The following is a 26,384-nucleotide window of genomic DNA, read 5'->3' as shown; positions in this document are numbered from 1 at the left end:
TGGTTCTCACACTAACACTTGTTGATGGCCCAGCATTGAAATCTGCAGCAATTTGCGGAAGGGTTGCTCTTCTGTCACGTTTAACGATTCTCTTTAGTGGTCGTTGGTCCCATTCTTGCAGGATCTTTTTCGGGGCGCAGGGATGCGGAGATTTGAAGTTTTGCCGGATTCCTGATATTCACGATACACTTGTGAAACGGTCGTACGGGAAAATCCCAACTTCATCGCTACATCGGAGATGCTGTGTCCCGTTGCTCGTACGCGGACTACAACACCACGTTCAGACTCACTTAAATCTTGATAAATTGCCATTGTAGCAGCAGTAAGCGATCTAACAACTGCGCCAGACAATTGTTGTCTTAAATAGATGTTGCCGACCGCAGAGTCGTATTCTGCCTGTCTACATACCTCTGTATTTGAATTCGCATGCCTATACCAGTTTCTTTAGTGCTTCGGTGTATGTTGTGAATGCTAATAATCCTATAATACACTCTTGGGGTAGTTCGAAGTTACTTTCACGTCTGTAGATTACTCTCCGTCACGAACTGCGTTCGGTATTCTGTTTGCTAGGAACTCTTCAATCCAATCACAAAGCTGGGCTGTTATTCCTTTGTATGTTGATCATTAGGCGACAGTGTGGAACTGTGTCAAACGCCTTCCGAAGTCGAGGAACGCAAAGAACGATGTATTTTACTTTTCACTCTCCGTCCAATCATATTTTCTTTTCTTTTCGCGTCCGCAGCTCGTGATCGTGCGGTAGCGTTCTCGCTTCCCGCGCCCGGGTTCCCGGGTTCGATTCTCGGCGGGGTCAGAGATTTTCTCTGCCTCGTGATGACTGGGTGTTGTGTGATGTCCTTCGGTTAGTTAGGTTTAAGTAGTTCTAAGTTCTAGGGGACTGATGACCATAGATGTTAAGTCCCATAGTACTCAGAGCCATTTGAACCACTTTCTTTTCGCTTTCTGTATTAAAAAAGGATGAAAGGAACAGTCGCGGCTTGTTAAATCTGCTAGGTTTGTGTAGTGCGTTGAAGAAATTAAACACATAATCACCATACCCATCAGACACGGAAGCTACTGTATGCTAGTCTGAGGCTCGATACTGGATGCCTCACATTAGGGAATTCTGAACTGAGAGCCTAGCACAAGGGTTCCATCTGTCCATGTTCACCGTAATATTACAATCTCTTTTTCTTCAGGACTCTGGAATGTCCTTCGTCGTTTTATGAAAATTTTTTTCGTTTCGCTTCCAATTGGTCCTCTGTTGTGATAAAGAGCTGCACCCGTTTCCCTTACTTTATAACAACTATTGAGCGAATTTATATTTGAATGTGGATATTTCCATTCATTCTCTTGGGATTAAGCTGTGTCGGTGCTGGTGTTCGATTTCAAGAAATACTAGTGTTATTGTTAGTACAAATGACTCAAAAGTATTGCTAATTTTCACAATGAGAGAGCGTGACTAAGACACATCAGAAGCTTGACTGAATTTTCCCTAGGAATTCCAAATTATAAGATTTTTTTTCTGTAATGGATTTCGGAACATCTTGACTATGGGGTATATTACTGAGGAAGTATTTACAACAACCAATCATCGTTTAATCTGGCAGCTGGCCTACTGAAGGAAAACGATGGGGACGTCATCTGACCAAGAAGTCATGGGAAAAAAATGCTGTTTCATACTCCTCTTTTGTTTCTTCTTTTTCCACTCTGCTGTATTTATTCACCGCAAGTTTACGTATAATTGATTTAAGAGCCAAGCATATTTATGCTCCTTACGAAGATGCAGAAACCGATCTAAATCTGCAGTCTGTCACACACTAACAGAGAACGTGAAAAAGTCGTTATCATGTACAGTGTACATAAACCTTAAGACCCCTCTATTACAGTAACTTATCAGCAGCATAATGAGTGACTGGTTTGTGTGTAACGATTACACCAGTGAAAGGTTGGTGTAACCGAGGTGTCTTCGGAGTTCTTGTCGTACCTGAAAGTTAGTGTTGTCACCCTCTCTGTCACGAGATTACTAATATGATGGTTTTACATTCATTCTTGAAACTTTTTAAGGTAACTAAAGATGAAATAAGATGAAATCACTTGGTCCTGAAATCAGTGGAATGTGAATATGACATCAATAAACACAGCTGAGTGGAAAAAAGAAAAAGGGGGAATAATAAAATACATTGTTTTTCGTCCCTGACGTAATTATTTAGTTTTTTAAATTCATTTTATGGTTCTTTATTCATTTAGTATGATTTCACCTCCATCTACGGAAGCTACACGTTGAGTTTATACAGAAAGAGAAGTTCCCATAATAGTTGTTCTCAATTAGAGTAGTATTTCTATCTTACTTTTGTTATAGTGTTTACTTAAGACGAAAGTTTATTGTTACAGAATATATTTTCCACTATATCTAAATAAACACTGAAAGGTCTCTGTTGGATTCCTTTCATGTTAATTTCTTAAATCTGTTGTCATTTACGGCATAAATTCCTCTTCTAAATTTACTGTGGTGTTTCTGACTAGCTGGGAGGAGACTGAGTAGTGGAACGTGTTACTTTTACACATAAACAAGAACGATCTGTCACACTACTACACTTTAAAACACAGTTTATATGTAATTCATGTCACACAGTCTCATACGGGTCCTACATCCACTTTCTTTTATATACTGTATATGATAAGATACTGTCATCCCCCTTCCCTTCTGTGTGAGAGGATGAATGAGCAAATGTATTTCTACCTGCATGCTGGATGGTAGCAGACAAGCGTGTCTGCTAGAGAACAGTAGGACCAACGTCGGAACAGGTAGCTACGCTTTCTAAAAGCAAAGAGGTTTCTATCCTTAGTATGGTCCTGTCCGTCCCTTGTCATGTTGGTATAGGAAGCTGCCCCTCTGGCCACTTCCGTTTGTATTTGTGAGCCACCCTCAGGAAGGGACCAAGTCGGTCTGTCCGCGGCGAGCGTCTGAAGTGGTAAGATCTCCGGCTAAGCGCGTGTCCGTAGGACAATGGATTTCTTAAGTTCAGCCTAACTGAAAATTCAACCACCTTTATTTCAGGTTTAGATCTAAAATATCTAATGTTATCTTAAATTGCAACGCAGTGCAATTCGAGTGTGAAGTTCAGAATATATTCCGGTAGTTGCTTTGTCACTACTTTGTGAGTAAAGTGGAACCACGTGTTGATCAGTAACTCTAACTAGCATCATCAATCTTCAATGTGAATGTGCGTGAGATTATAACGTCTCGTCTTGACAATATTTTCCAATATAGCAACTTTTCTTTATGTTCAACCCACGTGGGGTGTACTTTGTGAGACCAGTACCACGTGCTTATACAATTGTTTGACCCATCAGGTTAATAGTAAGACGATAGAAACCAGTTCGAGATTTTTCTTTTGTAAATTTCTTTTCGATCTAATTTATTTTAATTATCAAAATTATTGTGGAATTACACTCTTCGTGTAAACCAAGTTGACCATGTGAAGCATATGGTGTAATCATCAAAGTAGCCCTCAGCTATTCTTTTCGGGAAGACACCGAGAGTTAGTATGAATTTAGTATACCAATGTGTGGTAATTTCATGACGGACAGGATTGCGCTACGAAGTAAATTCTTTGGTTGAAAATTGAATCGGTTGGTTGTGGTTAATTTCCTCTTGCATATGTTTCAACGTTCTTCGTGTGTCATTTTAAGAATGCAGTGTTGTATGCAGTCTTCCAATCTTGGCTCCATATTTGATGTGTTCTGTAAGATTACAAACTCACATTTTCACAATCCTAAATAGGGCACCAGTTTAGTTATGAATCAATTTTAATATGCCGAAATTTCAATGATCAATGTTAAAATAAATTTCCAAAAATGAACTGATTTATTTCTTTTTATTTAAATTCTCTCTCTCTCTGTATATATATCACCGGTCGTCATATTACTATTAAAAGATTATAATTAATGTTAGTCTGGTTGGGACTTTGGTAAGCTAGACTGGATACCTGGTGAAACAGTTGCTCAGTAATGCAAGGTTAACTTCCCCAGACAGCTCACAGCTTTTAACCCGCTTTTATTGTCTATCAGCACCGCTTTCATAGCAAATTAAAGCAACAACATTACAACACTTCGGCGATCGCTTGAAAGCACATTGTGACTGAAATGCGTACCGTAGACCTCGGCGGGTCGTCACTTATCTATGAGTTTCTTAGTTTAAGTGATCCTTTCACAGGGATATAGTCTTTCACCATACTATTCAAACTATACATCGAGGAAGCAGTGAGAGAAACAAAAGGAAGGTTCAAGATGAGAATTATAATTTATAGTGAAAGTATTTCAGTTTTAACGTTCACCGATGACATTGCTGCCAACAGTAAAAGTGAAGAAGAATTACAGGACGTCTTGAATGGAATAAACACTCCAATGGGTATATAATGTAGACTGACACTAAATCGCTGAAATGTGAACAGCGAGAAAATTAGTATCAGAATTGGGAATCACGAAGTAGACGATGTTAAGGAATTCTGATACCTAGAGAGTAAAATAACCATGATGGATGGGTAAAAGACTACCACTGGCATAAAAGGGCATTCTTGAACAAGAGAAGTCTAGTAGTATTTGAGAAAAGAATTTCTGAGAGTGTGCGTAGGAGCACAGCAATGTATGGTAGTGAAACATGGACTGTGGGAAAACCGGAATAGAAGAGAATCGAAGCATTTGAGATGTGATGTACAGAAAAATATTGAAAATTATTGAACTGAAAAGGTAAGGAATGAGGAGATTCCCCGCAGAATAGTCGAGGAAAGGAATTTATGGAAAATGGAATAACTTCCATGGTACTAGAGGAAGCTGTAGAGGGTAAAATGAGCAGAAAATGACAGAGACTGGAATGCACCCAGTAAATAGTAGTGGACGTAAGTAATTGCGACTCTGAGATGAAAATATTGGCACAACAGAGGAATTTGTGTCGGGCCGCATCAAACTAGTCAAGTTATTCTCGAGTTCTTTAAGAAGAGTCATAGTAATCACCAGCACAAACGTGCCCTAAGCGCTTGATCCTGACTTCTTTCCCCATTTTGAAAGAAGACATAAATGTTTTCTCCGCTTTCAAGACGCCTAATGCTATCTGGTTTCCGTAAGGTGATACAGCCATATGATATATAAGGTCGCTTCTGCTTAGAGTACCATTCACCATAAGACAAACGCAAATTTGCATTTTGGATCTCTGCAAGAAGATGATGTTTAATAATTACATAAAGACTGCTGACCCATCCAATATCAAACTTTCGTATGTGGACCTACAATTGCGACTGTGGCTCCACTATTCTGACTGATTAATTACGACTTTGCGACAAGACACTTGAGCACACTGAGGCGACAAAAGTAATGGGATAACGATAAGGGCATTTACAGAGGCGGTAGTATCGTGTCCACATGGCATTAAAGGGCAGTGTGTTGGCGGAGTTGTCCTTGTACTCGGCGATGCATATGAAAATATTTCCGACATTATAGACGCACGACGGGAATTAACACGCTTTGAACACGGAATGGTAGTTGGAGCTACACGCGTGGGACACTCCATTTCGGAAATCGTTAGCGAATTCGATGTACCGAGATCCACAGTATAAAGAGTGTGCCGAGAATACCACCAACAACGCAGTGGCCGAGAGCCTTCTTTTAACGACCGAGAACAGCGGCGTTTGCGTAGAGCTGTCAGTGGTAACAGTCAAGTAACACTCCGTGAAATAACCGCAGAAGTCAATGTGGGACGTACGAAGAACGTATCCGTTAGGATAGTGGGGCGAAATTTGGCGTTAGTGGACTATAGCAAAAAACGACCGACGCGAATGCCTTTGCTAACAGCACGATATGGCCTGCAGTGCCTCTGAGGGTCGTAACAACTCGACTGGATCCTAGACGACTGGTATAGCGTGGCCTGGTCAGATGAGCTCATGATAGGGTGACGCGACCCACGGAACCATGGAGTCAAGTTATCAACGAGGCTCTGTGAAAATTGGCGGTGGCTCCAAAACGATGTGCGCTGTGTTTAATGGAGTGGGCTTGGTCCTCTGGTCCAACTGGACCTATCGTTGACTGGAAATGCTTATGTTCGGCTACTTGGAGACAATTTGCAGCCATTTGTGACGGAATTTTTCTTGCTAACAGTGCATCACCTCACCGGGCCACAATTGTTCGTGATTAGTTTGAAGAACATTCTGGACATTTCGAGCGAATGGTTTGGCTACTACGATTGTACGACACGAATTCCATCGATTATTTATGGGTCATAATCAAGAGGTTATTTCACGCACGAAATTCTGCATCTGCAACACTTTTATAATTATGGACAGATATAGAGGCAGCATGGCTCAATATTTCTACAGGGGACTTCTGACGACTTGTTGAGTCCGTACTACTCCGAGTTTCTGCACTAAGCCGGGCACAACGCGGTCCGACACGCAATTAGGAGGTATCCCGTGACTTCTGTTACCTCACTGTAATTTTATAATATTCATGACATGGATAATCTTGGCTTTTTAAACTGTTGTGTGGATGTTACACTTTCCTGCAGGTGCAAAGGCTACTGTGAAATGTTGAAATTACGCTCTGTGCTGTCGCCATAGTTATTGGCATTTCACCGTTTCAAATTTATCTGGTGGTTATTTTATTCTAGGTGCGTGATCTCTTTCAACAAAAGAGTTTCTTTGTGGGTAATAGATTACTGAGTTTGTGCAGCAGCTGGAAAACAATTTGCCTCGCAGTTTTGCAGACAACGGGCAAAATGCGCAGCATTTTTCAAGGAATATTGCGTTAACGGTCTGAGTTTATTCGCATTCTGAAGAATTTCGTCATATTTCTGCCTGAAATTAAGTAAATACCTCTGATGATGGCGTTTTAATATATTTTGCTCAGTTTAAACCGCAAACAGTTTAAACTCGTAGTAACAGAACTATCGAACCACGTTTGTAATTCCAAACACTTTATACAGGTAAAGTCTGTGGTATTCTGTTCAGCCATGTATGTAGTGTTTCTGATGGACGCCATGACCCTCACTGCATACGTATCCACCTTCACATTAACGACATTCAGTAAGCTGTGTCAGTCCTCGAATTCGAGTTGAAGAAAAACTGAAGTTTTGTTGTCAGTACAAAAGACTCAAAAGAACTTACACGTCCCAAAGTAGTCAGAAGCAAATCAATCATCGGTGACTGCAGTACAACGTAGTATGATTCAATATTCCTACATAATTCACACAGCTGAAATAGAGATACTATTCTAGTTGTGAAACGTCCCCTTAGAACAATTATACACGACTGTGCTTAACCTGACACACAATATTATTTAGCGAACGCAATCTGACTTTCAAAAATCCCTACAAAAGAATGGCCTTGACTAACATTAACCTATACCTTTCACAAATCACTTACCTCACAAAAATCTTCGTTACTGGAACTACTGCAATACGGCGAGCGCCACTACTGCCAGCTAAATAAAAGATTCACACTACTGAAGGCACTAACTACTGATAGGGATAGTTAGCAAATGAAAGATATTAATAGAGAACAAACAATGTATTTACCTTAATAGTCATAATATATATAGCAGTTCATGACAAATTACAAACTCCGCCATCTCTCTCCCCACATCCATCACTGCTGGCGGCTCACCTCCAACTGCGCAATGCTACGCGCTGTTCACATCCAGCTGCCGCTGCCCAACACTACAATGGCAGACAACAATGCAAACTAGCCACAGACTGCACACAGCACAGCCAGTGATTTTCATATAGAGCGCTACGTAACTTTGCCAATAAGAAAATATAAACAGCCTACTTGCAGTTGCTGTAAACTCAGAAGTAATACTTCCAGTGTGATTAAGAAGGAACGAACACAACTTTTCAGCCATTCATCTGATCTCCGCATAGGAGTAACATGCTAAGGTGAACGAATAGTGGCCGCCTTTTCTGATATCGTATTATTGTTTAAATCATCACTCGTTTGGCTCGTTTGGTGGTACTCTCCAACTTTTATATTTGGTAGTAACCTTTTTGTTTCTGCGTATGCAGTACGCAACTTGCTCTATAATCTAAATTACGCAGTCTAATTGCTGTCTGTCGAGCCACTGTTTTCCCTTTAGTATGTTACTACCACAGTTTTGGTTATTACTAGATGCCTTAGTACAAATCCCACATGCTGTCTTTTCGTTTGATTAGAGTTCTTCATAGATATCTTTTCTTGTCTATTCCTTCTAGTAGCACAATTTGCTACATCACCGTCGATTTAAATACTAAAAATCTTCTGTAGTATGATGTGATGTTGCACGCTACTTTGCCCAGCATGTAATGTAGGACAGCAAGGATAAATCCAGTTTATCGCAAGGACCACCACATGTTTTTGGACACGGTTGGAAGACAGCCACTGGGTCTTCCAAAATAAAAATTAAATATTATTAATTGTGTTTATCTGGCCGCTTCCTGCTCGGCTATGTAGCTTAGTGTATCGTTATTTCATACGTCTACAAATTACAGAAAGAAAAGTTTCAAATGGCTCTAAGTACTGTAGGGGACTTAACATCTCAGGTCATCAGTCCCCTAGACTTAGAATTACCTAAACATAACTAATCTTAGGACATCACACACATCCACGTCCGAGGCTGAATTAAAACCTGCGACAGTAGCAGCAGCGCGGTACCGGACTGAAGCGCCTAGAACCTCTCTGCCACAACGGCAGGCTACAAATTACATATTCATTCTTATGTTTAATGTTTAAAAATCTTACTTTTTCTTAATAACATATTATCAGTCCCAATAACACATAAAACCTTACTATTCTTTACTACAAGACTGACAATTAAATAACGTCCCGCATCATTTTACATATAGCACATTGTCCAGTATTGTCCATCTGCAAATCCCTACCCACAGTTACCAGGAGCTCCCCATCATATCATCATCGTAATAGAAAGAATGTACATCTCATCATCATGTCATAAAGATCACATACCTTACCTTTTCAATTTTTTTCAAATTCAAGTTGTAATTTATCTAAGCCAATGGTTGAAGAGAGATAATTTGGTCGGTGCAAGTCCGACTCCAATAGGAGGAGTTTAAATAATAGGTAATTATTAACAATTGTTCGTCTTGAGTAATTCAGAACAAAGTCCAGTATGTGTCAAGCAAACATGCATTAGGGTTTTATGTATTTTTATCTGACAGTACCGGATGATCAAAAAGTCAGTATAAACTTGAAAACTTAATAAACCACGGAATAATGTAGATAGAGAGGTAAAAATTGACACACATGCTTGGAATGACATGGGGTTTTATTAGAACCAAAAAAAAAAAAAAACAAAGTATTGCTAGAAGAGTGAAAGATCTCTTGCGCGCGTCTTTTGGTGATGATCGTGTGCTCAACCGCCACTTTCGTCATGCTTGGCCTCCCAGGTCCCCAGACCTCAGTCCGTGCGATTGTTGGCTTTGGGGTTACCTGAAGTCGCAAGTGTATCGTGATCGACCGACATCTCTAGAGATGCTGAAAGACAACATCCGACGCCAATGCCGCACCATAATTCCGGACATGCTTTACAGTGCTGTTCACCACATTATTCCTCGACTATATATATATATATATATATATATATATATATATATATATATATATATATATATATATATTGCAGATTCATCGTGTATTTCACGTTTAAACGTGGTACGTAGCCCGCCACTCGGGACCGTTTGATCACACGAGTCCGCCCCCCCCTCCACCCGCCCCCCGTGCCACGCTTAAAAAGCTGTACTAGGAAACGTTGCTCATGCGGTCACGGTTGAGGTAGCCGTGCCTCCCGAAATATTCGCCCGCAGCGCTCGCGGCCGTCAGGAGTAAAGTGCGACTCCGCTGGTCCGGGAGGCGGGTGTGCGTAAATACGGCTGTCGGCCGACACGGGCGATCTCTATCGGCCGCTGCTGGCGCTGGCGTCGGCGTCGGCGTCGCCCTGACAAACGGCGCCGGCCGGCTTTTAACTCGCGGGTGCAGCCGATTTACTGGCCCGGCCGCGGCCGTCCGAAACACTCCGAAACATTTATAGCGCGGCGCCGCCAACAGATTCAACGCTGCCCTTCTCTCCTTCTCCCCTGATCGCCCCGTTCTATATCTCGCGCGCCGAGGAACTTCGTGTTTGTGCTCGCACTTACCTTGCTCCCCTCCCTTCCTCCCTCCATCTGCCTTGAATACTCAGATTCGTTGCGTGCTGTAGTAGAGACAACTAGCCAGTGACAGATTGTTGTGACATTACAGACTACCCCGCGTTTGTATCGTAGCAAAGTGCATTCCTGCGGTCTGCTTCCGGCGTATTCTGTGTTATCCACGTGGGTTTTTGTAATTAGACTTCGCAGCTAACCATGCGGTGACCGGAATTACTGCGAGTATGTTACAAAATGATGAAACCAAACTAGTTAGGGAAATTCCACCTTGGACCATCAGTTCTCATAACATTGTACAGAGCTGTAAGCTTTTTCCAGCGCTTCTATGTCATTCTTCGTTACATAATTACACTGACGCCAAAAAATCGCAACAGTACAAAATAGTTAATGTAGGGTAATGGAGTTCCGCGAAAAGATTTTTCTCGGTAACATTTTAAAGTGATAAACATTGCAAGATCACAGTTTAATGTAAGCGCGAGATATGCCATTGTTGCAATTGTGAAATGCTGGTACATTAATAACCGGCATAACCGCCAGAGTGTTGAAATCAAATATGCAAACGAGCATGCATTACTGTACAGGTGCCGGATGCCAGATTGTTGAATGGAGTTTCATGCTTATTGCACTTGGTCAATCAGTACTGGGACAGTTAATACAGGTTGTGGATGACACTCGAGTTGTCGTCCGATGACGTCCTGTATGTGCTCGATTAGAGACAGATCTTGTGATTGAACAGGCCAAGGCAACTGGACGACACTCCATAGAGCATGTTGAGTTACATCAGCGGTATGTGGGAGAGCCTTATCCTATTGGGAAAGATCTCTTGGAATGCTCTTCATGAATGGATAACAGGCCGAATCACCAGATACAAGTTCAGTTTTGCAGTCAGGGAGCCTGGGATAATCACGAGGTGCTCCTGTTCTCATACGAAATCGCGCGCCAGACCATAACTCCAAGTGCAGGTTCAGTACGCCTTGCAAGCAGACGGGCTGGTTGCAGACCCTCAACTGGCCATCTTCTAACCAACGCACGGCCATCAGTAGCGTCGTACGACCATTTCACGAGTGTACCGTGAATACCAGGAATCCGGTAAAACATCAAGTCTCTGACATCGCTGCGGCCGGTGAAAGATTCTGCAAGAACGGGACCAACGGCGTCTGAAGAGAATCATTCAACGTGACAGAATTAAAACCCTTCCGCAAATTTCTATCGGAGCCAAAGGTCCACTTGTGTATCCTTGATGACTACACGACACAAAGCTTTACGCCTCGCCTGGGCCCGTCAACACCGACATCAGACTGAGGATGATTGGAAGGAAATATGTTGACTGGTCGGACGAGTCTCGTTTCAAGTTGTATCGAGGGGATGGACATGTACGGGTATGGAGATAACCTTATGAACCCATGGACACTGCATGTCGGCAGGGGACTGTTCAAGCTGGTGGAGGCTCTGTAATGGTATGGAGCGTGTGCAATTGGAGTGGTAGTGACACTCAACAAAGGAGGATCACTTTATGGCAGATGACGGTAGAACTGGGAATAGGGTGTTGGCAATATCTTTCGTGCTGAACACGCAAGGGCGGTATTTTTACCAGAACGATTCGAACTCATTCCACGAAGCGACAAGATTCTAATCTCGAGAATAAGTTGAAAAATAATCTGTCGGTTGGTTGTATTGGTTGTAAGTAATAAAATGTTCACCTCTCACTGCAAGCTTTGTAACTTCAGCTTCTGATCATCCTTCATACCTTTGGTTTTGGTCACACAGAAGCCTTCAAATCCTTATATATTATTAAAAAAAAAGTATTATGTAAGTATGTGTGTGTGTGTGTGTGTGTGTGTGTGTGTGTGTGTGTGTGTGTGTTCAACGTCTCCCCCTAAACCATTGGACCGATCTCAACCAAACTTGGAACACATAACCCTTACTGTCAGGCAACAATTACTGTGGGGGGTTAAGAACCATACACCTGCCACAGTTCAGGGGATACGACGTCATAAATAACGAGATGAGTAAAAAACTTCCTCAGCACGCATGTCGTTTAAGTGCGTTACTGCTGTCTACTAATTCTATTAGCAATAAATTTCACAGACAGTATCCAGATATGCCGCCAAATACACACAGAAAATTATATCGTGGTGCCACACACACTTAAATAGAGATGACGCCATAAAGATAGAGGTGAGTGACAAAATGTCGCATCATGCATGATGCTTTAATGTATTACTTCCTTAATGTTTAAATGTATTACTTCCTTGTTAGTAACTCTGTTCGTAACTCATTTCGCAGGCAGTATCAAAAATTCAAATGGTTCTGAGCACTATGGGACTTAACTTCTGAGGTCATCAGTCACCTAGAACTTAGAACTACTTAAACCTAACTAACCTAAGGACAACACACACATCCATGCCCGAGGCAGGATTCGAACCTGCGACCTTAGCGGCAGGCAGTATCCACATGTGTCGCTCAATGTACCCACACAAGTGTGTCACTGTACGACAAATAGTTCAAGAGATACGACCTCACAAACATTAAGATATGTGAAAAATTCCGCATCATGCACGCAGTTTTAATACATTTATTCTTTACTAATACAACACTATTACAATCGATTCCGGTTAAGGAAATTCCTGCACCTGCCAGCGCTTTTGACAGCTTTCAACTACGAATCGCAATCCACTGTAGGCGAAAACAACACCCGTCTTTAAGAGCTACGAAGAAGAAATGCCATGGAGACGTTTACAAAAATTCGTTGTAGACACGCGAAGCAACTGTACATATACATTTTACATTATCCAATTTCTTCCTAAGACTGTTTCATAAAGGTATTTTCACGAATACGTGGAAATGAAATTTTTTTAATATTATACTACAAACACTCTTCATTTTTTGTTTGCGTTCCTGAAAGAAAATTGACAAATCATATACCCGGATAGTGAAGGTTTGACAGTAAATAAATTAAATAAAAGCTGGTTAGCAAACTGGAGAAAAAAAGGTTTAGGTTTCGGTGTCCGATTTCTCCTAGGATTTTTATGATAATGCTTTGCGCCCGTGGAAAACGTTGAACTGCAGTAAGTCTCACCGTCACAGGTCAGAAGAGGGAAACGGCTTCACACCTCCAACAGGATCTCGTAAACTAATCTGCAGGTCGATAGCTGTCAACGTTTGACCTACTGAACAGACGTTTCTATGTGGTATTATAGTACAGTCGGCAACATGTCGTTTTGCAAAATGTTATGACCATTTAATAATTCACATCACAATAGCACACATAATACGATGGTGCAGTTTCTGTTTCTTTCTTACTCTTCTTGTCCTTCCTTCTATTCAACTTATTCTTCATATACGGGAGAGATATACGCCTACATCTATACTCCACAAGCCACTGGTGGCGGGTGATTGGTATTCTACTCTCATCCCCCCCCCCCCCCTCACTCACTCCTGCTCCACTCGTGAATGATGTGCAGGAAGGATGGTGGTGGGTAAGTCTGTCTGTGTGCTCTAATCTCTATAGTTTTACCTTCACGGTCTTCTCTCTAGATAAATGTAGTAGGGATCAGTATGTTGGTTGATTCTTCAAAGGAAGATTGTTCTTAGAATTTTATCAATAAATCATTTTATGACGCACAACGCCTCTCTTGTAATGCCTGCCACTAACTTAGGACGACCGTCTCCCTGATGCTTTCTCGCTTACTAACCCAATCTGGGATGAAATGTGCTGTCCTTCGGATCTTCTCTATGGCTCCTATTAGTTGCACAGGGTAAGGTTGTCAGTATAAAGAGCAATACTCAAGCGTAGCTTGAAAGATACCTTTGTAAGCTGCTTCATTCCTAAGTGGACTAACCTCATGAGGCTTCTTCCAATGAATTTCAATTTGTCATCTCCCTTTCGTGCGGTTAGTTTCAAGGGATCGTTCCACCTTAAATCGAGCCGTATGCTTACGCCCAGACGTTTAGCTTATGTAACTGCTTCCAGTGACTGAACGGCAATCGCGTAATCAAACAATCAAGGGTATTTCCGTCTGTTTACGAGCAATCTTACATTTTAGCTAGATGATGCAGAAAGGATATATCTAAAAAAAATTCGTTTATTTGCATCAGGTGATAGTTGGGGTGTAACTCTATACACAGTTCAGAAAGGTCACATATGCAGAAAGGTCACACATACGTACCCACCGGAACATGATTTCCCTGACTGTTCATTATCACGAAATGTGCAGAATGAACATACCTAGCACAGCTGTTTCCTTTCAGTAAATTAGTGAATTCGATGTTTATTTGTGGTAGGCTTGACTGCATGTGTGACATTTCTGAATGTTTCCCGCTATTCCCATAGTATGTTTACCGTGAAGGAACTGCCAAGAGACCACCTGATGGAGTTTATCGCTTTTTGTTGGACTACATTCAACAAAATATTAAAGAACAAGATGTGCATCATCTAACATTGTTCCCTGATGCACATCCTGGACAAAACAGAAATCATATGTTGGTTGTTTTCTGCTTAATATGGTTGCTAAAGATGTACTGAAATCTACGAGTATAACCAGCTATTTTCCTGTACGAGGATATTCCTTTCTGTCCTGTGACAGGAACTTTAGGGGTTATTACGTGGTTCATCATGAAGAGTGACATAATATATACAGTGGAACAATACTGTGAACTCATGAGAAAAGAGCAGAATGTCTGGAAATTTCTTATTCTAGCTTTCATGATACGACAGCCCAGGCATTATATTAAGGCGTGTCTGTCACATCAGACAGCAGGAAGAGGCATTCCTAAGGAAAGCAAACTTACTTTTCAACTGTGAAAGTTGAAGCGTATTGAAAACAAATTAGATTTGAAAGACAGGGTTCTTGACTTTCAATATATTGCTGAACTAACCAAGCACACATTAAATGCTACAATATCCCTCCGAGTCTCCATCATGAGAAACTATGCGTCACTGCTAGCGTTCCAACAATGAGAAAGAAAACGGAGGATCAGCAAAAACTTGCACAACACATTCCTGCAGGATATAATGAGTTTCATGAGAAACGTTTCAAATGGCTCACAACATTCACAGAAGAGGATAATGAAGGAGAAGAAAAACTGCCCGTAATTGCTCTATTCATATACTTTTCGTGTGATTCATACTAGTTTCTCTCACTTCCTAATACTTTCGTGTGAGATAATGTTATAAGAGATTTTCTGTTTATTGTGTATTTACCATTACAGTTCTTAAAATTCCTATGATTGTGAAAGGCATAATCTACAAAAAGGGCACATGTACGATGTATACAATGCACAATAATTGTCTTGTATGTCAGATATCTAAGTAGTTTTCCTTTCAGTGTTGTGACAAAACAGAATTGCAAAGCTGCAGAAAACTTTCATTTGCAAACTTTGTGTATTCGATCTATCTATAACGTTTTTTGTATTTACTGAAAATTTTCACTTTTGTTAGTATGCCATTCTTGCATCATGTAGTTTATTTGGTTATGTTGAGTGCAAACTACCAACCCTTCTACTAGTAGTCGTTTTTCTGAATTTCGCTACAATTTTTTGCGTCGCGATTTTTTGTGTCGCGTAAACAGTGTTGCCTCTATAACGCTTCCTTAGGGTACGCCCAAAGTTATTTTATGATCTGAAGATTTCTCTTCGTAATGAATATCATTCTGTCTTCCGTTTGCTAGGAACTATTCAGTACAGTCACAAAGCTGGCCATATATCCAGTACGTTCGCATTTTATAGTTTTATGTTTTGATTAACGCGGGTCCAATGTGTAGCAATCGTGTTTCAGTAATTTCACGTTTCGTCGAAAATAGCCTAGTCCAGCTTGGCACGCAGCTGTGGTGACTGAGTTACCTTCTCCAGTTAACAGCAGAGAGTGCACAGGTGCTCCGCGGTTTTGTCAAGCTTCCAAATGTGTTTTAAAATCTCCCATCTGGATAGTCAACAGGTCTACCAGCCAAAATCATTTCGTAGCGGACGCGTTCACAAAGAATTTTTCTTACGTCATTACTCTGAGAGTAGAAAGTAAAGTTCATACGATTTACCACCATGGAGATGAAAGCACACATATGTTTTCTTTGGCTCCAAGAACAACTGATCGACTATGTACTGTAGATAACAACGGTTCCAACAGCATACTATACACAACGGTACCAAATTCTCCAAAAAGTATTGTTGAGGTATTTTACAAATTCATCCTAACAAGAAGATCCGGTAATTTGGAAGAAAGTTTGCAAGCGCTATATATCGAAGGTGCGACTGTCAGATATCGATATTTTTTCAGCAATGACAACTACAACGACAAAAGACGAACGATGTGGATTTTTTGTATAACCTGCCAAGCAGTCTCCATTTCAAATGATCAGTGTTTCAAATGTATTTTTTAATTAAACAAAGGGGCTATGTGGGTGGATGGGTGAAGGCAAGTGAATCAGTTTTTATTGTAAAAAGTAATAACACGTTCAGAGGGGAAGCAAGACTGTAAATATGATTACGGCTCGATTCAGTTGCAACAGTATGCCACGATTTTCGAGGGTGTGGTTAGGCAGAAACCTAAAACCACAGTTGTAACTGCTGCGGTTGAAACGAGCATTACTGATATTTATGTTCTTGTTCCCCTATGATCATTTACAATGGGCATTGTTTACAAGACAGCCGCGTGGTCTTCATTGTATTTATGGAGCACAGAAGTTTATTAGAAAAGTAAATGAGCTTGTCATTCGGAGTTAATTATGCCGCTGTACTTTGTAGAAGTATTAAAAATACCTTCAACAGTGTAAAAGACGTGTCTATTTTTAAATATTTTGATACAGATGCAATTACTATTGCATTCTGATATTAACATAATACGAGATATTAGCTTCATGTCGTACATGAGAAATTGCTCGCTTCGCCGCACATTACGTGTCGATCCCCATAGTCGATATCTGGCTCCGTGACAGTCGTAGCTTCGATATAGACTGCTTACAAGCGTTCTTCCAAATCACCGAAGATCCAGGCAAGACAACAAATTAAGATTGCATCGTGTAGCATATGAGGCGAACGAGATTTGCTAGTAATGAATTTCAGATTGTTGATGAACTTATATGTCTCTCAAAACAGCATGTTGTCTTTCCTTCGATCCAATAAAATTTATTTTTGTCATTTTCACAAAAATGCACCCCAAAAATCGTTTCTTAATCGAACAACGATAACAACTTGAAGAACCGCAATGACTGAACAAAAGCCAGAATACGAGCAAAGTTAGTTAAACTGCGGCGAGATTGTGGAGTCTGTTACGTACAGGGCTATTACAAATGATTGAAGCGATTTCATAAATTCACTGTAGCATCATTCATTGACATATGGTCACGACACACTGCAGATACTTAGAAAAACTCATAAAGTTATGTTCGGCTGAAGCCGCACTTCAGGTTTCTGCCGCCAGAGCACTAGAGAGCGCAGTGAGACAAAATGGCGACAGGAGCCGAGAAAGCGTATGTCGTGCTTCAAATGCATTCACATCAGTCAGTCATAACAGTGCAACGACACTTCAGGACGAAGTTCAACGAAGATCCACCAACTGCTAACTCCATTCGGCGATGGTATGCGCAGTTTAAAGCTTCTGGATGCCTCTGTAAGGGGAAATCAACGGGTCGGCCTGCAGTGAGCGAAGAAACGGTTGAACGCGTGCGGGTAAGTTACACGCGTAGCCCGCGGAAGTCGACGAATAAAGCAAGCAGGGAGCTAAACGTACCGCAGCCGACGGTTTGGAAAATCTTACGGAAAAGGCTAAAGCGGAAGCCTTACCGTTTACAATTGCTACAAGCCCTGACACCCGATGACGAAGTCAAACGCTTTGAATTTTCGGCGCGGTTGCAACAGCTCATGGAAGACGATGCGTTCAGTGCGAAACTTGTTTTCAGTGATGAAGCAACATTTTTTCTTAATGGTGAAGTGGACAGACACAATGTGCGAATCTGGGCGGTAGAGAATCCTCACGCATTCGTGCAGCGAATTCGCAATTCACCAAAAGTTAACGTGTTTTGTGCAATCTCACGGTTTAAAGTTTACGGCCCCTTTTTCTTCTGCGAAAAAAACGTTACAGGACACGTGTATCTGGACATTCTGGAAAATTGGCTCATGCCACAACTGGAGACCGACAGCGCCGACTTCATCTTTCAACAGGATGGTGCTCCACCGCACTTCCATCATGATGTTCGGCTTTTCTTAAACAGGAGATTGGAAAACCGATGGATCGGTCGTGGTGGGGGTCATGATCAGCAACGGTAACAGGTGCATCCTACGAAAATGTTTTGAAGGAGAAATTCCTTCCTGCACTGCAACATAAACGTCCAGGAAGGGTTGCGCGTGTGCTGTTTCACCAAGACAACGCACCCGCACATGGAGCTAAAGTTACGCAACAGTTTCTTTGTGATAACAACTTTGAAGTGATTCCTCATGCTCCCTACTCACCTGACCTGGCTCCTAGTGACTTTTGGCTTTTTCCAACAATGAAAGACTCTCCGTGGCCGCACATTCACCAGCCGTGCTGCTATTGCCTCGGCGATTTTCCAGTGGTCAAAACAGACTCCTAAAGAAGCCTTCGCCACTGCCATTGAATCATGGCGTCGGCGTTGTGAAAAATGTGTACGTCTGCAGGGCGATTACGTCGAAAAGTAACGCCAGTTTCATCGGTTTCGGGTGAGTAGTTAATTGGAAAAAAAATCGGAGGCCTTAGAACTTGAATGCACCTCGTATTATGACCTCCTACCCAATAGCCTCTTCGGAATGGATAACAAAGGCACCGCGTCATGGCATGGAAGAAAAGAGGCCTTAGTAGGCCGCTGGAGGAAGTTGGGATCACGTCTGCACACTGAAGTAATCTAATTCCCGTAATTTAAAGGGGGGGGGGGGAACTTGCTCTGACTCCACGTTCAAGCACATTCCAGATGTGATCGAGCTGGTTCAGATCTGGCGAGTTATTGGGGCCAGCACATCAATTGTAGCTCGCCACTGCGTTTCTCGAACCACTCAATCACACTCATGGCGCATTATTTTGTTGAAAAATTCCACTGCAGTAGGGAAACGTGATCGTCATGAAGGAGTAAACGTATGGTGCAACCATTGTACGATCCTCCTTGGTGGTCATGGTGCCTTGCACGAGCTACACTGGACCCATGAATGTTCCTCAGAGCATAAGGGAGGCGTCGCCAGCCCGTCTCCGTCCCGCAGTACAGGTGTCTAGGACCTATTCCCCTGGAAGACGACGGATTCGCGCCCTCCCATCAGCATGATGAAGAAGGTATCGTGATTCATCATATCATGCCACGCTCTGACACTGCGCTTTATCCAGCACCGAAGGTCACGTGCGCACTTCACTCCTAGTTGCCGATGTCGTGGTGTTAACATTGGCACATAGCCGGCCGCGGTGGCCGTGCGGTTCTGGCGCTGCAGTCCGGAACCGCGGGACTGCTACGGTCGCAGGTTCGAATCCTGCCTCGGGCATGGATGTGTGTGATGTCCTTAGGTTAGTTAGGTTTAAGTAGTTCTAAGTTCTAGGGGACTTATGACCTAAGATGTTGAGTCCCATAGTGCTCAGAGCCATTTGAACCATTGGCACATACGTGGATCGTCGGCTGTGGAGGCCCATCGTTACGAGTGTTCGGTGCACTTTGTGTTCAGATACACTTTTATGCTGCCCAGCATTAAAGTCTCATGTTAGTTCCGCCACAGTTCGCCGCCTGTACTTTTTTGCCAGTGGGCCAGCCTACGGCATCCGACATCTGTAATGAGGGGTGGTCGCCCGACCCACGACACATGGACATGGTTTCACCTTGGTTTAGCCAACTGTTGAAGACACACACTACTGCACTCCTTGTAACACCCGACAACTCGTGCAGTTTCCAGAGTGCTCGTGCCGAGCCCCCAGGCCAACAGAATCTGCCCTCCGTCAATTTTTGAGACTGCGCGACATCCCATTCTACACAAGGACAGCACTTTCACTGATACCTCGTGCACCGTGTGTGTGTCTGACTAGCAGTCAACCCTCGCCAGGTGACGCTGCTATCGCCTGAACCGGTTTATATCGATAACAGGAGGATGGCTATAATTTTCTGACTGATCAGTGTATTTAGATGCTGCCTGAAAAGTATGTTGCGAATTGATAATACAGTTAGTAGAAAAGAAGCAAGAAATTGAAACGTCGTGCTTGATCCCGAAGTTATGCTACAAGAACAGCGGATATGTAGGAAGTGATAAAATTACTTCCTTGCATCATTGTGCGGGAATGTCAACGAAAAAACTTTCATAAAGGCTTGAAACTATGAAGTTCTGTGGAAATTGGTAAGCACCTCAAATACTGGATGATTGATTTGGGATACCCTGCTCGTAGTGAGCTCTGATCTCTCAAGACACAAACGCAGTTTGTAACAGTAATGCTTGTTTTATTGTGTTAAACCTTTAAAGTAAGATCATACTTCTTAATCAGTTGATTATGACGGCATTTTAAATAATTAATTACATCAATATTGTGAAGTACTGAAAACTGAAAACTAAATTCTGGTAACCCAGGAAGCCATTACACGGCCATTCTGCAACTCGGTGTATGAACCATGAACCATTAACCGGTTCAGTCGGTTACTAGTATAGATCTTCATGCACTCTGGAAATATTGCTTTGATACATGTAACCAGCGTTATTGGTGAGCGAGGGTGAAAGTGGACACACACAATCCCACGCACACACATACACACACACACACACACACACACACACACACACACACACATATATATATATATATATATATATATATATATATATATATATATGCACAGGTTCTGGCATATCGCCAAGTGAGACAATTATTACGTATGTAACACATGAGAAAAAAAGTTCAACGGTTTCTTGGGACTTTTTGTTTTCTCTAGACTAGTCCGAAGTGCCCTTCCACGACTTCTTCTTCTACAATATCTTAATTACAGAGTGGCATTAAATTGCCTCAGGTAGTATGTGTTACACCAAAGATCGAAATTACTGATTAAATTTTCTGAAGGTAATGTTTTCAACTGAAGAGTCAAAGCTAGGCAAACTAAAAATTCCTATTCATGTCTGGTTACGTTAGACGTTAGACGTGAATTATCTGTGGTTTTTACTGAGTTAAGCTTGACTATTAAATCAACGGAGCTGTAAATACCGCAATGTCATTAATTTGTTAAGATAGTAAATTACACTGCATTAAGGTTCTTGGTATGGCAAGTTTGTTCGTGTTGCCATCCTCCGCAGCAAGCATATAAATATCTGTTTTGCGTGCGGCTGGTCCGGGTGGAGGTTCGAGTCCTCCCTCGGGCATGGGTGTGTGTGTTTGTGCTTAGGATAATTTAGGTTAAGTAGTGTGTAAGCCCATACGTTTTAATCTTTGCTAACATACAGAGAGCATGAATGGACTTGTAATAAATACAGTAGATCACAAAGTGTAGACCAAGACGACAGACATAAAAAGTTAATGTTAATCACTCTTTTTTCTCAAATAACACTTAGTATACAGAAATTTAAGATTTCAGTTTTGCTACGAAGACGAATTGGCTGGCGCACCCTGTCAATAACTCCTGACATAATGAGAATAACTGTAACGGTTGAAACTTCGATATGCTCGACCGTGATTGAATTCGTTCGACAGGCGTAGTTCCAGAATGGTGCACTTCTGACCTTGGTTATTTTGCTGGACTGGACGTTCTCAACTCCTCTCTGACCTTCTTATCGGGTTGTTTTGTTCCACCCTGTCTACAGATATCGCATTGATAGGAAAATATAGAGCTTCAGAAGTATTTTCCGAGCTTTTATATCTTACTTTTTGAATGAAGCACTTGTTGCTTAAAAGATACTACATTTTGCCAACAAAGGCACAGTACTTGACCTTCTTGAAGAAATTGAAATATTTATCTACACAAATACAGCACCTGACTGCCTACTCAATGATCAAACTGAACTGAGCAACAAATTTTTCCTTCAGAACTTTTGAAGATCTACTAGTTCAAAATACGTAACCACCCAACGAACCCTACATCGACTCCCCCCATCCCAATGACCCACCCCCTCCCTCTGCTTACATCCTAACCACACCGGTGTCAATGTAATATACTACCATAGAATAAGACATGTACCATATCTCTAAATGTTAAAGCCCTCCATTGCTAACATAAATCAGTACTTTATACATATTAATTCTAGCTGGAACAAACAGAAGCTGCCTTTACCAATATCCCAGATCACTCTAATGTTAGCATAAAAAAAAAAGAAAACTGCCTGTAACATACAAGTAGAAATAATATATAAGATCACCTGAAATTTGTTCTTGTAGTAATTTATTATTATTTTATCTAGTGCTCTAATGTTATCGCCATTCTGATAAAAAAACTTGCCCTTATATCGACTTTAACACATGTAAAGAAGAACAAATTACATCTCTGTACAAAGTAGGCTTTGTCAAGATCTTTGTTACAAGCAACAGTTGTAAAGCATGCTGGATGCTGGTAAAGTGTCACTGTCAAAGTGTAAACTAATATAGTTCGTGTGAAAGTGTTCTGGACATCAAAATGGAGGCAGACAGATACGAAAAAAGCCGCCTATACTGTCGCAGTAAGTAAAAACTAAATTTACATCCATATCGACAGATAAGCTATAGTCATGGCGATGCATTAAAGTGTGACCCATCTTTCTGCTATAGAACCAGCACCCAGCATTATGCTACTACCAGTAACGATGTAACTTCCCGGATCCTTCCGAAATCATCTGAAGAAGACCCTGAATGGGTTCGAAAACCGGTTCATGTAATAAAGCATTATTATTGAAAAAAAGTGACTGGTTGCAGTTGTGTATAACTTATTTACTGATAGTGAAACGTTTTCGAGACCCATGTTGTAAATAGAGATTCCGCGAAAGAGCACATAATTTTTTGTGCAGACACTGCGGCAGCAAGTGGAACCGCGGGGGTTAGATGTCTGGGAGGTGATAGCGGGAACAGAATGGAAACCGGGACGGCGGTCCCTCTCCCGAGCAGCCGTCCGTCACAAGGCGGCGGCCTTAAACTCCATTTACACCTCCTTCTATAGTGCGGGGCTATCGCATGTGCAGCGTAAATACGGAGGGGCGGATAAAAATACCGGGCGGACTGCTATAAAAAGAGATATTTCACGTGGATAGCGGGCGGCCAGGTGTCGAAGGCCGCGGGCCCAGATAGGCATCGTCCTCGTCCTCGGGCCGCCAGATAGCATCTCGGCGCCCGCCGCACCGCCAGGCCGCGTTCAGCCGGCGACACGGGGCAGCGGTAGGGGGCAGCGGGGGTGTCACAACTTCGGCACGGCTCACTCCGGCGCGTGGGCTGGCTCATCGCCTTAAAGACGCAATCAGCCAGCAGCGGCGCACAATTTTTAGTTTATTTAGTCCTCAATCACTTCTTGCACTTGTACACGTACGACTTCAGCTGAAGTGCTGCTTCACATTCGTTGAGACCATAGAGGCGCGTGCAGTTAGAAACTGCGTATACAGGGTGGTCCATTGATAGTGACAGGGCCGAATATCTCACGAAATAAGCATCAAACGAAAAAACTACAAAGAGCGAAACTCGTCTAGCTTGAAGGGGGAAACCAGATGGCGCTATGGTTGGAACAGTAGATGGCGCTGCCATAGGTCAACCGGATATCAACTGCGTTTTTCTAAATAGGAACCGGCCCCCTTTTTTATTACATATTCGTGTAGTACGTAAAGAAATATGAATGTTTTAGTTGGACCACTTCTTCGCTTTGTGACAGATGGCGCTGTAACAGACACAAACGTATAAGTACGTGGTATCACGTAACATCCCGTGCGGAAGGTATTTGCTTCGTGATACATTACCCGTGGTAAAATGGACCCTTTACCAATTGCGGAAAAGGTCGATGTCGTGTTGATGTATGGCTATTGTGATCAAAATGCCCGACAGGCGTGTGCTATGTACGCTGCTCGGTATCCTGGACGACATCATCCAAGTGTCCGGACCGTTCGCCGCATAGTTACGTTATTTGAGCAAGCAGGAAGTCTTCTGTTGTGTTGGCAGAAGAGCCAACACCGTGTTACAACTGGAAGCCGAAATGCACGCGTTTTAGCTCACGCAGGCTGGCGTGAGGAGGGAAGAACTATACTGACGTGAGGTCTGGAACATGACAAGTTATGAGAATTCAGAAAGCGGACGTTTGGAAGGTAGGAGATGAGGTACTGGCAGAAGTAAAGCTGTGAGTAGCGGACGTGAGTCGTGCTTCGGTAGCTCAGTTGGTAGAGCACTTGCCCGCGAAAGGCAAAGGTCCCGAGTTCGAGTCTCGGTCGGGCACACAGTTTTAATCTGCCAGGAAGTTTCATATCAGCGCACACTCCGCTGCAGAGTGGAAATCTCATTCTGGAAACATCCCCCAGGCTGTGGCTAAGCCATGTCTCCGCAATATCCTTTCTTTCAGGAGTGCTAGTTCTGCAAGTTTCGCAGGAGAGCTTCTGTAAAGTTTGGAAGGTAGGAGACGAGGTACTGGCAGAAGTAAAGCTGTGAGTACCGGACGTGAGTCGTGCTTCGGTAGCTCAGTTGGTAGAGCACTTGCCCGCGAAAGGCAAAGGTCCCGAGTTCGAGTCTCGGTCGGGCACACAGTTTTGATCTGCCAGGAAGTTTTGAAAGTAATCCTGTCGATCAAGTTTTTCTGGAAGAACATGCGGCCCAGAGAAACCAAAATCTACTAACCCCTACCACACATTGCATGAGGAACGCTCTTAATGTAACGACTTACAAACAGCATTTCGATTTACGTCAGATTTTAACCCAATTAGATGGGGACTTTGTCAAAAAACTTACACTTCAAATACGTCTTTGGACAAAGATTGTACTACACTACGTTTCGCTGGAGGCGTGGGTTGCGGCTCCTTGTTCGAGAAGGATGGTGAACTACATTGCTGAACACCTGTTTCAGTATCACTTTCACTTGTTAAGCACGTATCGTGATCATTGTAGTCCTCATGTACACTGTCCGCACAGTCGAGCATGTACGACACCACACATTTAACTGACTCGGATTGCAGAAACGCTAGTATTTCATCTGTCACTTCTTTCTCACCCAGCGAAGTTCCTTGGGTTCCTTTCTGACGAAATATCAATTTCGACGACTGTTGTTGTTGTTGTAGATATAATACAATGTTTACTCTTTGTTTATTTTTAACACTGCTCTCCTTTTTGTGAATACCAATAGTACTGTAGCACTGTTGTGAGTTACTCGTCGACCAAGCAGTTCAACTACGTTCCATAGCCTCATTCTGTGCGCACCATTGAATGTTTGCAGTCCCGTCCAATGATGCCGTTAGCAGCCAATATTTTGGTTGCACGGTAGACAATTTGTGGAGCGTCGAATGTCTGTAAACATCGTTGGCCTTTTGCTACCTCGCAAGTCAATGGAATCAAAAGAAACGGCCATTTAAGTCGCATACCTTGATATTTGCGAACTCACACATCAAAACGTGCAGGTGGACTATCTATATGCATACACTACTGGCCATTAAAATTGCTACACCACGAAGATGACGTGCTACAGACGAGAAATTTAACCGACAGGAAGAAGATGCTGTGATATGCAAATGATTAGCTTTCCAGAGCATTCACACAAGGTTGGAGCCGGTGATGACACTTAAAACGTGATGACACGAGGAAAGTTTCCAACCCATTTCTCATACACAAACAGCAGTCGACCGGCGTTGCCTGGTGAAACGTTGTGATGCCTCTTGTAAGGGGGAGAAATGCGTACCAACGCGTTTCCGACTTTGATAAAGGTCGGATTGTAGCCTATCGCGATTTCGGTTTATCGTATCGGGACATTGCTGCTCGCTTTGATCGAGATCCAATGACTGTTAGCAGAATAAAGAATCGGTGGGTTCAGGAGGGTAATACGGAACGCCGTGCTGGATCCCAACGGCCTCGTATCACTAGCAGTCCAGATGACAGGCATCTTATCCGCATGGCTGTAACGGATCGTGCAGCCACGTCTCGATCACTGAGTCAACAGGTGGGGACGTTTGCAAGACAACAACCATCTGCACGAACAGTTCGACGACGTTTGCAGCAGCATGGACTATCAGCTCGGAGACCATGGCTGCAGTTACCCTTGACGCTGCATCACAGACAGGAGCGCCTACGATGGTGTACTCAACGACGAACCTGAGTGCACGA

At 42.5% G+C, this 26,384-nt stretch overlaps 1 protein-coding gene across 1 annotated transcript in view; it reads left to right on the top strand.

The window, feature by feature from the left end:
• Positions 1-26,384, top strand: part of LOC126168429 (homeobox protein six1-like) — a gene marked incomplete at its 3' end in the record, with an annotated part of 438,551 nt that overhangs the window by 411,088 nt on the left and 1,079 nt on the right. The window lies entirely within an intron of this gene.

This window comes from Schistocerca cancellata, chromosome 1 (assembly GCF_023864275.1).
Source record: "Schistocerca cancellata isolate TAMUIC-IGC-003103 chromosome 1, iqSchCanc2.1, whole genome shotgun sequence".
NCBI classification, from domain to species: Eukaryota; Metazoa; Arthropoda; class Insecta; order Orthoptera; family Acrididae; genus Schistocerca; species Schistocerca cancellata.
The sequence above is the reverse complement of the archived record's forward strand: the minus strand, read 5'-3'. Positions and strand labels throughout refer to the sequence as shown.